Below are 17,385 nucleotides of genomic sequence, written 5' to 3' on the forward strand. Positions count from 1 at the left end.
CTGCTTTGTATAGCACTGGGCTCTAGGAATGGCAGCTTCAACACAATGGTACAGATTCTGCTTCAGGTTTTCCTCCATCACCTACATTTACGTAATTCAAGGAAACAACAAAGGTGTTTTAGCTTGATCATTTATTCTATATCTAAATAGAAGAGTGACTAGCATTAAGTGTTAAATCCTTTCCCTGGGCATATGCCTGTTTGACATCTTGTCAAAAGGTACCTTGTTGCTGACTTATTACATGACATCACAAAAGAAGGTTGGCGTCTGCCATCAGATGGGGGTGCAAACTGTTGAAATCCTTACTTAATGCATACTAAACTGATCCTCTGTAAAAAAAAAAAAAAAAAAGAAATTATCAACTCCCAACTTGACTCTCACTGGGATTAAACATGACAATAGGTCTGCTCTGATTTCATCATCATTAAAAAAAAATCATCTATTATTTTTCACTTTATGTTTCTGTGTGGGAGCAAACTGTTGAAATCCATACTTAATGTATACTAAGCTGATCTTCTGTATATTAAGATAATCGAAAATGAATCTTGATGTGAATGGAAGGGGAGAGGGAGTGGGAAAGGGGAGGGTAGTGGGTGGGAAGGACGGTATTGGGGGGGAAGCCATTGTAATCCATAAGTCGTACTTTGGAAATTTATATTCATTAAATAAAAGTTTAAAAAAAAAAAGAAGTTGATCTTTGATGTCTGGCTTACCACTTGTTTGAATCATTGTGATCTCAAAGCCAAATGACTCTCTACTTTTTCTTTCTGCCTCACCTATCCAACCTCCTTACTACAACCAGGGTTGTGTAACAGACTTGCGAAAAACTCCCTTTTCTATATTCAAGATTTCTGTGTTGGTCATGCATTCCTTTGATATTTAAAAAAAAGCATGGAAATTGATAAATACAATGTGATGGAATACTTTACAGCAGTTAAAATGAATGAACTAGATCAATCTATATGCATCATCAAAGATAAAGACTCAATTCTATTCAATGAGTGAAAAAAGCATGTTGCAGATATATTACTAATGTTTCTTTTCAAGAGCAATTTTTTCAAAATTTTTATTTATTTGAGATGTAGAGTTACAGACAGAGGGAGAGACAGAGAAAGGTCTTCCATTCTCTGGTTAATTCCCCAAATGGCCACAACAGCCGGAGCTGAGCCTATCTGAAGCTAAGAGCCAGGAGTTTCCCCCAGGTCTCCCATGGGTGTGCAGGGGCCCAAGCATTTGGGCCACTTTCTACTGCATTCCCAGGACATTAGCAGAGAGCTGGATAGGAAGAGGAGCAGCCTGGACTCGAACCGACACTCATATGGGATGCCAGCACTGCAGGCAGAGGCTTAGCCTACTATGTCACAGCATTGGCCCCTCATGTTCAATTTGGAGCAAAGAATAAAATAAGTTGAGAAGGAAATGGTAGAGTAGATAGTAACTGTCTTCCCTGCCAGAGTTAAAAACCATCAAGATCCAGTGGCCAGAGGCCAAGTTCTTTATGTATCTTCTGAAGGGCCCTTCGTATGGTTGAGCTGGGGACAGTGCATCCCCTTCCCTCCCCAGTGCTGGAATGGGCGTGAGGAAAGGCAGAGAACTCTAGCGACTTCTATTTCTACAGAAGCCCAGCTCTTTATATTTTCATTCCCTGTGAGCCCTTTCATAAAGCATGCAAATGGGGCATGGGGTTATACTGGCCACCTGTTCCCAAGTCTTACACAGGATTCCTAGTTCAAAATAAGGGGTGTTTTACAGGTATTGCTTTGAGATGGGCTTTGGGGGATTCCTAAACAAACTCCCAGACAGTAAGAGATGTTGCTGGTGGTGTATTTTTATACTTCAATAAGACCCAAAGGTTTCAGCCTGAACTATCAGGCTCATGGCCTTTCATTAAATACGAGGTTCTTCTGCACCCAACATTAACATTGCCCAGCTCCCAGTGTTGGGATTTCACGCCCGGCAGCAATTAGCTTCCCAGTCAGCTCTCTGCAACTGTTGCCTACAAACAAGCTATGCCTCAATCACAAGGATGACTCACAAGGATTCTACCATGCACTTCCCTACCTTGAGCCCATTTGTGTGTGTGTCCATCAACCTGAGGTGACCTTGCTTCCACCACCGAACATATACTCACCCTGAAAGCCAGGGAACCCTTGTTTATTCCCATTGTACTGCTTTCAGCCTGGCCATTGGACCCTTGCCTGTGTCCTGATAACTTTCTCGTATCTGTCAGGAGTTGGATGGAACTGGGCATAAGACTGGATGCTCTGTGAGGACAGGGGCCTCAGCTTTTTTCCTTTCTGTGTTTTCTAAAATGGCAGAGACTAACACTCGTTGAAAGGGATGACACCTGAGTGCACCACTATGCCTTGCACATGCTTGGGCCTTAATTCCCTCTTTCTGGATTCTAGCAGGGTCTCAGAAAATGATATTGTAGAAAGAGAGCTGAGAGGGGCCAGCACTATGGCGCAGTTGGTTAATGCCCTGGCCTGAAGTGCCGGCATCCCATATGGACACCGGTTCTAGTCCCGGCTGCTCCTCTTCTGATCCAGCTCTCTTCTATGGCCTGGGAAAGCAGTAGAAGATGGCCCAAGTCCTTGGGCCCCTGTATCCATGTGGGAGAAGCTCCTGGCTCCTGGCTTCGGATTGGCGCAGCTCTGGCTGTTGTGGCCATCTGGGGAGTGAACCAGCGGATGCAAGACCTCTCTCTCTCTGTCTCTCCTCTCTCTCTAACTCTGCCTTTCAAATAAATAAAATAAATCTTTAAAAACAATTAAAAAAAGAAAAAAAAAAGAAAGAGCAGAGAAATGCATCAGGAGACTGGAGGTGTCATCTCTACCCTCCTGGCTGTTTGAATCAGGGAAAAGTCATTTTCTCTTTCTGAGCTTCAGTCTCAAATTGGGGAATGTCACTTATAGCTCTGAATGTATAGGAATCTGTTGTTCTGTTGTGCTTCTTCCAAATCAAATCTCCCTGTATTTCTGTATCTGTTACTTTCTGTCTTCCTCTTCTGTCCTTCCTCTCAGATGCATAATAAACCAAGAGTTTACAGTAAAAGCACAGGAAGAACTAAATGATGTGTTCTCTTCAGGAAAGTACCTGGTCCCCCAGGGAGCTGGTGGCTGCCTCAGGAGCCCCTGCCTCCTGAACTGTGTCTCCGGAGGACACTCGGTGTAGACCTTGCAACCCAACCTTCACCTTTGTTGTGGCTTTGACAGTGCTTGATGCACAAGCAGGCCTGAATCAGAGCCGTGGAAAGACTTGTTGCTCTCTGCCTCTGATCTCAGAGTCTGAATAGTGGCAATAGGGTGACAACTTGAGGGTCTATCAGGAATATACACAGAGAAGGGACCTTGGTAATCACACCTAACATGATTCCCAGACTTCAGGTGGGGCCAGCCTTTTCCTCCAAAGCTCTTTGCTCTTCTGAAGAGAAAATCAGACATGCTGTTCTGATTTGTGTGCATGCTGAAAATGCACAATTCCCTAAAGAAGTCCCTACATCAAATAATAGCTCCTGAATCTTCAAGAGCTATCTGTGCTCTTGAAAATAGTGGAAGAACCCTCAATTGGCTAATCCATGTCTCGTTTTTCTTGGTAGACATGAAGGTGATGGAGGATCCCAAAGAGATGATTTCAATTTGTGGCTTTAATTCAATTCAATTCATTCATTTATTTATTCCTTCAATCACTTTGTAAAGACTTGAGGACTTTTGTTATGCAAGGCACTGTTTGGGGCATTAAGGATGCAAAGGTTTTATATGGGTAGGTAGGTAAATCTCTATTTGGATGGATGGATGTGGAGATATAGATATGGACTTAGATGTGGGTATAGATATTAGTCCAGATATGAGTATGTATATGGTTATAGATGCAGACTTGGCCCTTGAAAAACTCAGTTTGCTAGGAGACACAAGCATTATACAAATAGTGGGAAAATAATTGTGATAACCACTCAAATGGAAAATAATGGTGTGCCACACTCACATAAAATGAAGAAATCCTGACTTATTCTAGGGGGCAAGCAAGGCTCCCACAGAGAGCCACTTGGTCTGAGTTACAATGGAAGGGTGCCACACCTCCTAACATCAACACTTGTCACAGTAATTGTGGTTTGGTTTCTGGAGTCAGACTGCCTGAGGTTTCAATGTCTTTGCTAAAAATGAAGTAATTCTACAAAGTCATCCCTCTTCTAGCCTTAGAATATTCTTTTCATTTCAGGTCATAAGATGGCTGCTGCTCCTCCAGGCATCAAAACTATTTTCAGATGTGAAGAAGGAAAGTACCAAAAACCAGAGGGGGCATTTCCTTTCAAAAAAGTTACCAAGGGGCTCCACTCAATGAATTTCACTCACATCTCATTGGCCAGAAATAGATCAACAACTCCTATTTGTGAAGATGTTGGTGGCTGGGAGGTAGGGGATTTTAAACTGCATACTTTGCCTCTTTGAACAAAATCAGAGAAGAGTGGGTGGTAAACTAGATCTGTCAACCCAGGGTATAATTGATACTAATTTCCTTTTGGTAACCTACATATCTTTCCCCACTTTTGACAACACCGTCTGAACTTTCTCATGAGAAACAAACGGTCTCCTAGATGGACATTGCTGATGTTCTGCCTTCTTGACACCAAACAATGGCTCTTGGGATTCTGAATGTTGATAAGAAGAGGCAAAGTGGGCAAAAATAGTTGGAGTCCATGCATTCCAAGGCACTGGCATGACTATTGGTTATATTCTGCTACTCTAGAATCCTGAAACTTCAGTTTTCTAGCTCTCTCCCAACTCTGGTGAGCCAATGAATGACTCTGCGCCTCTTCCAAGGTACCCCCCATCAGAAGCATACTTTTTCCCTGAGCACCCAGCTCTTCTCTGGAAGCTCAACCTGGTTCTCAGATAGCTTGGTTTTTATCTTAGCTAGTTGCCTGTAAGTCTGTCCTCCCCTCTCTCCAAACCCAGCCTCAAGTCTGTAAACTCCTTGAGAGCAGAGACTGAGTCTAACTCATTTCAAGGTCTTCAGCACCTGGCATGGTGATTAGCATATTGGGCTTCTTAATATATGCTTAATGGTGTTGGTTTTTAAAGGCTCAGAAAAGGTACTGGGTACAAAGAAGAAGACAGGCATCTTGGCCATGGAGAGATTCCTGACTGTCTAGAGATCTTCACTCAGAATCCAACCTGCTGAGTGGACTTGATGCCTCACTCTTCAGTAAGTCCTGAGTCATGGAATCATCCTCCTCCCTATATTACAAGTGCCCTTCCTCCTTTGGTTCTTCTTGCTCTTTCTCTACCTCCTCTTCCTCTTCCACCTCCTCCTCCACTTTTCCCTTTTCTTTTTCCTGCTTCTCCTTCTCCTCTTCCACCTTTGTCATCATAACCTTTATCATCATATCACTACCACTGTTAACTCCTTCTGAGCATCTGTTATGTGTTGGGCCTATTCTAATCATTATCCAAGAGGATAAACCTCTAGCCCAAGGTTACAGCTACCTCATGGCAGGGTTAGTGCTCAAAGTCAAGTCATAGTGACTCCCAATCTATGTTCCTGATTCCTCTTTTCTTCCTTCCTTCAGCCACAGAGGCTGACAGGGGACTCTGGGGAGGAGGGGGAACCTCTCTAGCCATATCCCACCTCAGTTTGAAATCCTGACCTGAACTTCAGTGGCCTCCATTTTTGTTACCATTGCCATCTCATCCTCTCTCTGAGAAGATGCTAGGCAGCCTACATTACCTTATCTTCCAAGGAACTGATCATCTTGAATGGTAAGAGCACTAAGAATGATGCTTTTGGCTGTTACTGCTTCTCTCTTGTCTGCTATGGTATTCATTAATCCAGTGCAATTTCCTGAAATATGGATATGTCAGTCTATGGCTGGTGGGCAGCATGCTAGACATGAATATCTGCCCCACCAAGGATGGAGACTCTGTGCAAATGGCTTTGCTTCTGGTTTGCTATTGGCAGGTCTGATAAGGTCAAACTGTGTGTGGAGAGGAGGAAGATGTATGTGCATGTGGAAGGAAAACATCCTGGTTCTTGTATGGAACTGCTTCTAACTTGCTGTGTGATTCCATCAAGTCTCAGCTCTTCTCTGACCATGTTTCTTGTCCATACCAGGGGTTGGTGTGACTTGGTACCTAAGCAGCTTGCACCTGAATCCCCTCATTAAGGTCTGTGAGTCTGTTTTAGGGGAGTTAGCTTGACTTATGATGCGTTATGGTTGTTGTGAGAGAGGTGACTATTGCTGTAGGGTGATGATATGTGCTTGTGGGTAGACAGAGAGGGGGAAATAGAAGTGATCTCCAGGTATGTGATGTCTACCTAGGTAGAGTATTTGGGAATTCAGCACCATTCTGAATTCTTGCAGATACCGAGAGCAATCTCTGCATACCACCCTAGAAATACACACTTCCCATTTATAGAGTACCTATTGTATACTGATGTGCTACTTCTAGGAGTTTTATATTTGTGTTTTTATTTTTACATGCATAGGTGATAATTACCCATATACTTCATGCCAAAACACACTGTCATCATTGGTCCAAAAGACCTCTCTGGTTTTATATTTTATTAGTATTATTTTTGCTTCAGTACCCTTGGTATCCTCTCTCATCTACCCACCCCTTCGGAAGGATATGTGTATGAATTTTAAAATGCATAATGTTTATGATGAATATGTAAGCTTTTAGTTTATATTTATGAAGCTATTTCAAAAAGTTCATGGGAAGTAGTGTATTTTGGTGTAAAAAGTTTTGAAAACCTTGCACAGTTTTTAAGTAATACACATTTTCCCATGACCTTTTTGATGATTCCTCATATAGCTTATTCCCATTCACTTAACAATTTCTCATTCCTTCACTTTACACCTTATATCAGAATCTGCCCACATCCATAGGTACCCTCTAGCTAACACTTCTAATTGCTTCATAATGTGTTGCAGTATGCAGCCTCTACATTGCACTCTTCCCTACTCCTGGGGATGGGTTGTGTGTTGCCTCAACTCCCAGCCACCATGAGTGCGGACTGCTCCGTGTGTGCCTTCACTGACTCCCTGCTGCTCAGAGGCAACCCCTGTGACTCCATTTGACAGTAGAGCTGCTGTGAGAAAGGTATCAGAATGCACTGCCCCATACCGGGCGGTGGTGGTGGTGGTGGTGGTGGGAAGTTACTAACATGAATGCATTAGGTACTATTTTTGCTATTAATGGAGATAGTTTCAGGGACTTCCTAGTGTGACTGTTAGTGATTTATAAATGGTTTGCACCCTGGAGAGCTATTGGTTTGGTTCTACTAAGTCATTACTGCCTCACTTTGCTTGCTAAGCTTCCCCTTTTTAAATAGATCAGGAGCAGACTTCAGGTAAAAATATTCACAGGCAGCACACTCTGGCTGAAATTTAATTATGTTGAAAACTTAATTAAAATACAATTTAGCAAAAAGGCATTTACTTAAATGGCTCTTTCTATTTTTTAATAAGAAAAGCTGGTTTTCCATTTAAAGAAGTGACATTTTATATTTAATAGAATCTAAAATACTACTGATTACATAAAATATCATTATATATCCCATTAAAAAAGAAAAATTCAACTAATTAAACCATCATAAATTTTTCATTGTAAGAAGTGTGTTGCTTTCAAAGCTGCTAAAATATGAAGAAATGCACATCTGCTTCTGTTTCCTTTAAAAAATACAGTTATTGAAGTGAAGAAGAGAATTTATTTAAAGAAAAAGTAAACAAATTACAATTTGGATGCTAGGTAAGTTTGGCAGAATTGAGGAGAGTGTGACTGGAGTTTGGAAAATTACATTACTTAAGTAGGTGATCCTCATACCAGCCTGTCTGTTTAGCAGGCAAGAAAAACCAGGGCAGGGACAAGTGGCCTTCCAAAGGCCACAAGATTAAGGATGCGTCTGAGGTCTCCACTTAGAGTTACCGAAAGTCCATGAAACCCGTGACTGGATTCCAGCATGGCCTGGCTCTTGCTCCTCCTCTCTGAGAGGCCTTGACAAATCCCAAGAGCATGACCCCTTTCCCTCCAATCCAGAATCCTTCAGTGCTTCTAATATGTTCATGTTTGTAAATTTTTATCACCCCGCTTGACCATGCATTGGTGCATTCCATGTGTTTGTCGCAGCAACTACGTTATCAGATGGAGAAGTCAATGATGATGAGTGGAGATTTCTGATATTGTGGCATCCTCAGGAATCGGGGACAGAGAATATTCCGGTAATACTTGTAGCAGTGGTAGTAATTTCCTTGTTAGTTACAGGCTCTTTTACTTTTAGTTTCATTTGATTCTTAACACAATTACTTGAAAAGATTTTATTCCCATTTTATAGATACGAACAGACAATATTAACTTGCTCCAAATCACATAATAATTGGTAGAGCTATAATTAGAGCCATGAAGTCACTGCCTCTCTATTTTTTAAGTTAAAGATTTTATTTTGAGATAATTATAGATTCACATGTTCTTGTAAGAAGCAATAGCAAGAGATCTGAGAGGTTGAGTATAAAATTGGCTTTATCGCTTTCCCCTCAATGGTAACATCTTGGAGAATTACAGACTAGCAGGAACAGGGTGTGGCATCAGCACAAGCACTATCCAAAATATTTCATAGATGTGTCTCCTGGTGTTGCCCTTTTATATCTGCATCCCCCTTCCTTTCCCACATCCCTTCTATTGCTAACTCCTGGAAATCTCCATCCTACTCTTTATTTCATAATTTTGTCATTTAAAAAATGTTACTCAAATGGAATCACAACATGTCACCATTTGAGACTGGCATTTTCTAACTCAGCTAAATTCCCTAGATATTCATGCAGCTTTGTTCCTTTTATTACTGAGTAATATTCTATGATATGGATGTATGACAACTTGTTTAACCATTTGCCCATTGAAGGACATGTAGGTGCTTCCTGTTTTTGGCAATATGAGAAAGCTGTCATAGAATCTCATATATATAGGAGTTTGCATAAGCATCAGTCTTGCTCCTCAGGGATAAGTGGCCAAGAGTGCAACTGCTGCATTATTTGCATGTTTAGTCTTTTAAGAAACTGCCAGATTGTTTCCTGGAGAGCTTATACTCATTTACATCCCCATCAGCAATGTCTGAGTGACATAATTTCTCTGCATCCTAACTGACATTTTTCCACCAAATTTTATTGTAGCCATTTTGAGAAGTGTGTAGTTATATCACATTATAGTTTTAATATGCATTTCCCTAATGGCTAATGATACTGAACATCTTTTCATGTGCTCAGTTGCCATCTGTATTTCCTCTTAGGCAACACACTGTTGTTTTTTTCTTTATTCTCTTCCATTTCCCCCTAATATTCTTTTTAAAAAATACTGAAAGCTTTATTAAGATAATTATAGATTTGTATGCCATTATAAGAAATAATAGAAGTCAGTAATAAAAACATAAATAACTTCATTAAAAAGTGTGCAAAGGGTTTGAAGAGACATTTTTCCAAAGAAAAAGTACAAATGGCCTATCAAAATATGAAAAGATGTTCAAGCTCATTAGCCATCAGGAAAATGGAGATTCAAATGACAATGCGATACCACTTTACACCCATTAGGACGATTACAATAAAGACCTTAACAAGTGTTGATGAAGATATGGTGAAATTGGATCCTTTTACTCTGTTGGTGGGGATATAAAATCATGCAGATATTTTGGAAAACAGTTTGATAACTTGTCAGAAGTATAAACAGTCACCAGAGAATTCAACAATTGCATTTATATGCATATACACAAGAGAATTGAAACATATATTCACATAAAAGCTTATACATGAATATTTATAGTAGCATTATCTGTAATAGGCCAAAGGTAGAAATACCCAAATCAGATCAGATGATGAACAGATAAAAAAGATGGTATACCCATATAATAGACTGTTATTCAGCAATAAAAGGAAATGAAATACTGATACCTACTACCATGAATGTTAACCAAAAAGTCAGTTGTAAAGGAACATTATTTCTATGATTTTATTTATATGAAATGTCAAAAATCGGCAAATCTACAGAGAAATAAAATAGATTAGTGGTTGCCTGGGGCTTTGGAGATGGAGAGTTGAGGAGTGATGGCTAAGAGGCGTGGGGTTTCTTTTTGAGATAGTGAAAAGACTCTAAATTGATTGTGGCAATGGATGTACAACCCTATGAATATACTAAAAGCCGCTGAATTGTATAGTTTAAGTGGATGAATTGTATGGTATATGAATCATATCTTAATAAACCAGTTTAAAAAAGAAATAATACAGCAAATTCATGTACCTTTGACCTATCACCCACCCATGGTATTATGTCTACACATTATAGTACAGTAGAATATTGAGATGAGGATTTTGGGATTGACACAAGCTATTGATCTTATTTATACTCCTCCAATTTAACTTGTACTCTTCTTTTCTGTCTTCCATGTTTTGTTTTATGAATGTTATTCCATCTGTAGGTTCATGTTTCCATTGAGTAGAATACTACCTGTTTTATGGCTCTATTGGATGCTCTGTGAAGCAGCACAGCAGAGACCTTGAATTTTTGCTCCTGTTCATAATTAGATGCCAGGCAGTTCCTCCTCTTGCCTTTACCCTCCCACCACACAGAGCTTCCTTCTCATTATGGTCAATGGAAAGAAATCACAAAGGGACATGAATTCCCACCCCCTCAATAATAGAGGAATGGCTGGGATTGTGGGTACATTCATCTAGATTCTAGAATCACTCACACTTCTCAAAGAGTAGGAAAGGATCTTACCGAAGGGAGGAAGGTGAATTCTGGAAGGGGGCTATGCCTCCATGTCTTCCTCCCACTGATTTCGGGAGTGATTTCTATAACTCCCAGTCAGGTCTGTAGATTGTCAGCACTTTCAGGGCTCTTGTATTTATTACGTTGCCCCAGCAAACACTCTCAGTGAGAGGCCTGGCAATGATTCATCTGTACTGATCCCTGTGTTTTCACCAGCCTTGTCTCTATGCGAGGGGACAGTCCCGGTGGCTCTTCTACAGCATCATCACTTCAGTTTCTCTCAAAATGGTTTGCTCAGAAAAAGCCCAGAACTTGGCTTCAGTTCGCTTTGGGCTTCCAAGGGAATTTCCCATCCTCCTCAGACTCCATGGCTGAAGATGCCTAAATGTTCACTCCTTACCCAGCAGGGCAAGTGTGAAAACTGACTCCAGCACAGCTATCTTTCAGGATCGAAGACAAACTTAGTAGAATCGCATAATGTGGGACAAGAGATGGGGGAAGTGGTACCAATAACTACTTTCTGTCTCTCAACTGTTGTCCCAATAGCCCCAAAACACCTATCCTGTCATCACTGACCAAATGCTAGCATCAACTTTACCCTCCACCTAGATCTTAAAATCCAGCCAAGATTTATGCATCTAAAACTTACCTTGTGCATATGTACCCTGTATGACCCAACTGTGTCCTCTGCCCTTTGATTTTCTCCTCTAAAACCCCAACACTCATGGTCCCAATTAAACTTGACCTTGTGACTGTACATGGTAAAATCTGCAAAAAATGAGAACTAATGATAATGATGAAAACCATAACGCCTCATACTCATTTGTAATAATTATAATAATAAACGAATTGAGCATTTATCAGGAAGGATGGCAAGCCTGTCATAAGCATAACTTCCCTGAATACTCACAACTTTTTTGAAACAAATAGTAGCTCAGAGATAGGAAAAGACTTATCCAACATTACATAGTGTACTGGTGATACAAATTTGAAATAAAAAGTTTAAAATTCTCTCCCTTGGTCATGGTTTTCTGATTGCCTTTTACCTCCTTCAAGCTGATTGTCCCAGAGAACAGATACTTGACCTCCTTGGTGAGACTAAAGACTTACAAACTGGTTCTTATAGAGAAGAAAATGATTTATTTAATTATTTCATCTCCTATTTATCATACCAAAGACAAAGCATAGAGGAGTCAAAATGGACCTCTGTACACCAGTAAGGCCCAAGAATGAGACTGGCTCAAGTTGTACCAGTCAGAATTCTCTGGAGAAATAGAACCAACAGAGTAATGAGGGAGGGAAGAAGGCAGGGAAGTGGGGGAAGGAGAAAAGAGACAGAGACAGAATCAGAGACAGAGACAAGAGATAGAGACAGACAGAGACAGAGAGAGAGAGAGAGAGAGAGTGAGCAAGCAAACTGACCTCAAGTTTCACCTGCTACAAACAGTGGCAGGGCCATCTACATTTAGGTAAACCAATGGAGTTGCTTTTGACACTAACACCAAGAAGGCTTAATGCCTTGGAGCTCCTGTGTTTCCCCTATGTTTTCTCCCACCATACCATCTTAGGGAGGAGTTGGGAATAGCAGGCAAAAGCTACCATTCTTGTGACTAGACTTTTTTATTTGTTTTTCTAGAGAGACTGAGAAATTCCTAAAGGATCTGTTTAACATTGCTGGCTAAACTAAGTATACATTTTTTTAAACATTAAAGTCACATTTTCACACTAACTGGTCTGAACTAGATTCACTAAATGAAGCAATATGTATTGGAATATGATTACATGTGTGTTCTTGTCATGTTAGTAAGTGGTTCAGGAGCTTGAAAACCAGGTGTGCATCAGTTCACACCAAACTCTCATGCTGTCTCCCAGACAATGTCAACATGATTCTCCAGCACTCCCCAGGAGCTACCATCACCCCTGGCTAACTCCTACACAGACCTGATCCCACTCTCTGGCCATGGCCTTCAGTTTCCCCTAAGTGCATTTTAGGCTAATGCTATACCAATGCCATACTACCCAATGCTATACTTTCATTTATAAAGTATACAAAAGTATAAAATAACATCACACATGTTGCCACTATGCAACTTAGCACATGCTAAAATGTTATCGTACTTTTGTCTATGCTTCTCAAATGTCAATGAAACGTGAATGACATGCTGTCCTCTTTGATCCTTGTCCTTCTGCTCATTTTCCTCCAACTTCTTTCAGAGGCATTCAGGCTCATAAGTTTGTTGTGGATCCATCTAGTCTGCTTCAAAAATAGTTTTAAATGTATAATTGCCTACACTCGAAAATATGAAATATTTTGTGTGTTTTAAAACTTAATGGTACCCATCTCTACATGAATATATCAGAAGTTTCATGGAAAATAGAATTTAAAGATATGTTTATTTTTGTGCAAAAACTTAGAAATCTATGTGTGCTTTTTTTTTTATAGGCAGAGTTAGAGAGAAAGGTCTTCCTTCCATTGGTTCACCCCCCAAATGGCTGCCACGGCCAGCACACTGCACTGATCCGAAGCCAGGAACCAGGTGCTTCCTCCTGGTCTCCCATGCTGGTGCAGGGCCCAAGCACTTGGGCCATCCTCCACTGCCTTCCCAGGCCACAGCAGAGAGCTGGACTAGAAGAGGAGCAACCGGGACAGAAACCAGTGCCCCAACCAGGATTAGAACCTGGGGTACCGGTGCCGCAGGTGAAGGATTAACCAAGTGAGCCCCATGTATGCTCGTTCATATACTTTTTCAAGACCCCTCATTTATGTAATTTGTCACTACATTTTCACTAACACTTAGCTTTGGAGATGACTTGTTCATGATTCTGGTTATTTAACTGTTACATTTGATTTGCTCTCCTATTGGTGGATAGTTTTTTTATTTTACAAATGTTTACTATCTGAGAAGAAGAGAGAGAGCTACCCACTGATTCACTCCCCAAATTCCTGTAGTGGCTGGGGCTGGCCTGAGGTCAAAACTGGAGCTGAAACTCAATCCAGGTCGCTCACATGCGTGGCAGGAACCCAACCACTTGAGTCATTACCACTTTCTCCTGCATTAGCAGAAGGTTGGAGTTGTCTGGAGCAAACCCCATGTTTCAATTTGGGATGCAGGTATCTTCATTGGTATCTTAACCACTAAGCTAAAATTGTCCCTTTTTAAATTTATAGCCAGACTTGCAGTGGACATTTCTATTTATGTTTTCATGGACACCTGTGTATATTTCTCTTTTATCTGCTTCTAGAAGGGGAAGTACTGGCTTTCTCTCTTTTTTTAAAAAAAATTATTTATCTGAGAGGTGGAGTTACAGACAGAGAGAGGGAGAGACAGACAGAAAAGTCTTCCATCTGCTGGTTCACTCCCCAAATGGCCACAATGGCTGGAGCTGGGCTGCTCTGAAATCAGGAGCCAGGAGATTCTTCTGGTTCTCACAAGTGGGTGCAGGGGCCTAATCACTTGGGCCACTTTCTACTGCTTTCCCAGGCCCTAAGCAGAGAGCTGGATTGGGAAAGGAGCAGCTGGGACACAAACTGGCACCCATATGGGATGCCAGCACTGCAAGCAGAGACTTAGCCTACTACGCCACAGTGCCGGTCCCAATACTAGCTTTCTTATACTTGTTTGATGCAGTTATCATGCTTGAGGATAGATAACTTACATATGAGCCTGTCTCTCCTCCCAGGTGGAGAGTTCTTAGAGGTCAAAGGCTGTGTTTTATTCATTTCTGTATTGCCAGTGTCTGGGACATGATGTTGAGATAAATGAGCACATACATAAATGAAGAGATGCTCTCATCCCTCCCCCTGATTTTCCAAACCATCTCCATTCCTAACCCGAGCATGACAGGAGTAAAGGAAATTCTGTGACAACTCAACAGGTGTGTTATTTCATTATTGCAGCTTTCTGAGCTGTAGCACATTACAAGTGATAAAATCGAGGCTTAGAAAGGTGAAGTGGATTCCTCCCATCAAACAGTCTGATTGGAGTAAAGATTTGAATGGAGGCCTGCCCAAACCCAGAGCCTATGCTTCTCTACTCTCTCCTGCCACCAGTGAAATAGTGGAATTTGCTCCACGAAAATGTTTGATCTTTTGTCTTCATAAACATGACACCAGCTTCAACTCTTCTGTCCCCTTTAATGATTTTTTCCCCTTACTGTCTGGGGAAATCATCTTCATTAATTGCCCTGCAGCTTCAACTAATTGACTCACATCCTTCTCTCTTGGGCTTTGAGTCTACAAGTTAGAATCCTAAAATGCTCCCCAGGGTGCTTTGGGATCAACTCCTTAATTTTAGAGGTGGAGCCAAGGAAACGTGATCAGGGTGACACAGTACAGGAGAAGCCAAGCTGAGCTCAGTACCAGGTCTCCTGTGACTGGGTCTTTGGTCAGTGTTCTGAGTTAGCTTATGAGGCTACAGCCTTGCCTCCTCCTCTTCCTCCTCCTTCTCCTCCTTCTAGATTTTATTTATTTATTTGAGAGGTGCAGACAGAGAGAGGGAGAAACAGACAGAAAGGTCTTCCACCCACTGATTCACTCCCCAGATGGCCACAATGGCTAGAGCTGAGCTGATCCGAAGACAGGAGCCAGGAACTCTCCTATTGGTAGCATGCGGGTTCGGGGGCCCAAGCACTTGCGCCATCTTTCACTGCCTTCCAAGGCCATCAGCAGAGAGCTATATCAGAAGAGGAGCAGCTGAAATGTGAACCAGCACCCATATGGGATGCTAGAGCTGCAGACAGAGACTTGGCCTACTATGCCACAGTGCCAACCACCGGCATTGCCTTCTTAATGATTCTAGAAGTAATAAAGAAAAATAAGGGCTGGAGACTTGGAATGGACATCACAGAATGTCATCAGAGAAATCCAGTTTGAAAGGGCCAGGTGGAAGCCAGGTGGAAGGTGCTGGCTTTGATGGGCTGAGGTGAGAGGAGAGAGTGGACTGGACTGTGAGGGGCTATATCAGCCAGAATAGGCTAACTGCTAAGCATCAGCTCCACAGACTCTATGGCACTGCAATATAAATGTGTGTTGCTTGCTCATATCATGGGCCAAGGCTACTGCTGGGCTTGATCTCTGCTCTATCCAGTTGTTCAGAGCCAGGCTCTTTCCATTCTTACAGTCTTCCCTCTCCAATACACAGCCTGAAAGTCAGTGCCAGTGAGGAACAGGCAGCCCAGGGTGAGTCAAGGAGAGGCAGGGCAGGGCTAGGCCTAGAGCAGCCCTCCCAGTTCCATGTCCTGTGACTGGCCTTTCTATTCCATCATCCTGCATCTCAGCATCTCTGGTCTTCAGTTTGCTCCTCTCTGAAATAGGAATCCTACAGCCTACTCTACTTGCCCTCGGGGTCGTGAGTTCAGGCACTGGCATGCGCTTTATAAATAGGCACCCCATAGCGATGGCTGTGCTTTCCTTTGTGTATCACAAGCAGCCGAGCCTCCTGCCCTACCGGACTAGAGTCTTTTCCCTCCGAGGCTTGAAAGAGGGTGACAAATCTGAGACACATTCCTTGTGAATGAAGACAGCTGCAGCATGACCCATCAGGACACAGCCTACTGCTGTCAGTTTGTGACGCAAGGTACATCACCTTGCAGATGACGCTGGTGAATCCATGCTGTGTGTTTATTTTGACAATGAGAATCTCTTCCTACTTGTCTCAGCTGCAGCCATTAAGCATACATCCTCAGGGTCAATCACTGATCTTGAACCCCGGTTGCAACACCATCAGATCCTGGCAGGGTGCTTGGTTTGTTCAGAGCAGTTGAATCTTGATTCTAGCGATTAGGTGGCCTCATGTTCTCATCTATAAAGTGGGAGAGTAGCTTATAAGCTTTTGAGGTCTAAATGAGCTAATTACGAAAACTGCTTAGCAGACAGACTGTAAATAAACAGGCAACACTCAGGAAAGCCGTGGTTACTTTCATGCCAGATCCAAAGTGCTAGAGATGAGTCTGGGCACTTGCATAAACGGTTGAGTCAGACCTTTAGTTTGTGGCTTCCCTGTTGGCCTATTTCTGTGAGCAACCTTTTGGCTCAGGGTCCCTTCTCTGCCAATCCCTTTTACTGCCCTGAACTTCAGCCAGCTTTGCTGAGGCCTGTTGACTCTCTCTGGTGCTTGCGAAGCCAGATCCAACCCCTTACAAGCACTCATGCCATCACTGCTTCCCGGAGGCTTGTCTGCTTGGTTTTCAGGCTGGGCACTGCTGTCTAGACTCCACTGGCCTTACAGTCTGAAATCTAAAGCTTTTCCAAGGGCTGTTGACTGTTAGGCAAGGATTGACCTCATGGATTTCATCTCATAGAGCACCCCTCATTCTTCAACCACAATGAGCTCCCTCCTTGACTTATTAGGCCTGAGGCAGAGCCTGAGACAAGGGCTTGGGAGGTGGCTCCTGGGAATAGGAGTGAGGGAGTGATTAGGATGAGACATGGAGGGGGGGGAGAAAAAAACAATATTCAGTCAGTTCCTGCTCTGGGTAGCCATGGCTCAGTCCCACTGAGGCCCTCTGAGAAGATGGGAACCTGGGACGTTCATCACTTCTCCCTCCCTCACTGGTTGAGGGGCACCCAGAGATGTCCCTCTTTGGAAATATTCCTTGCTGAGAGCTGAGTGAGCTTCTAATGCTTGTGAGC

Source organism: Oryctolagus cuniculus, chromosome 1 (genome assembly GCF_964237555.1).
Source record: "Oryctolagus cuniculus chromosome 1, mOryCun1.1, whole genome shotgun sequence".
Taxonomy (NCBI): Eukaryota; Metazoa; Chordata; class Mammalia; order Lagomorpha; family Leporidae; genus Oryctolagus; species Oryctolagus cuniculus.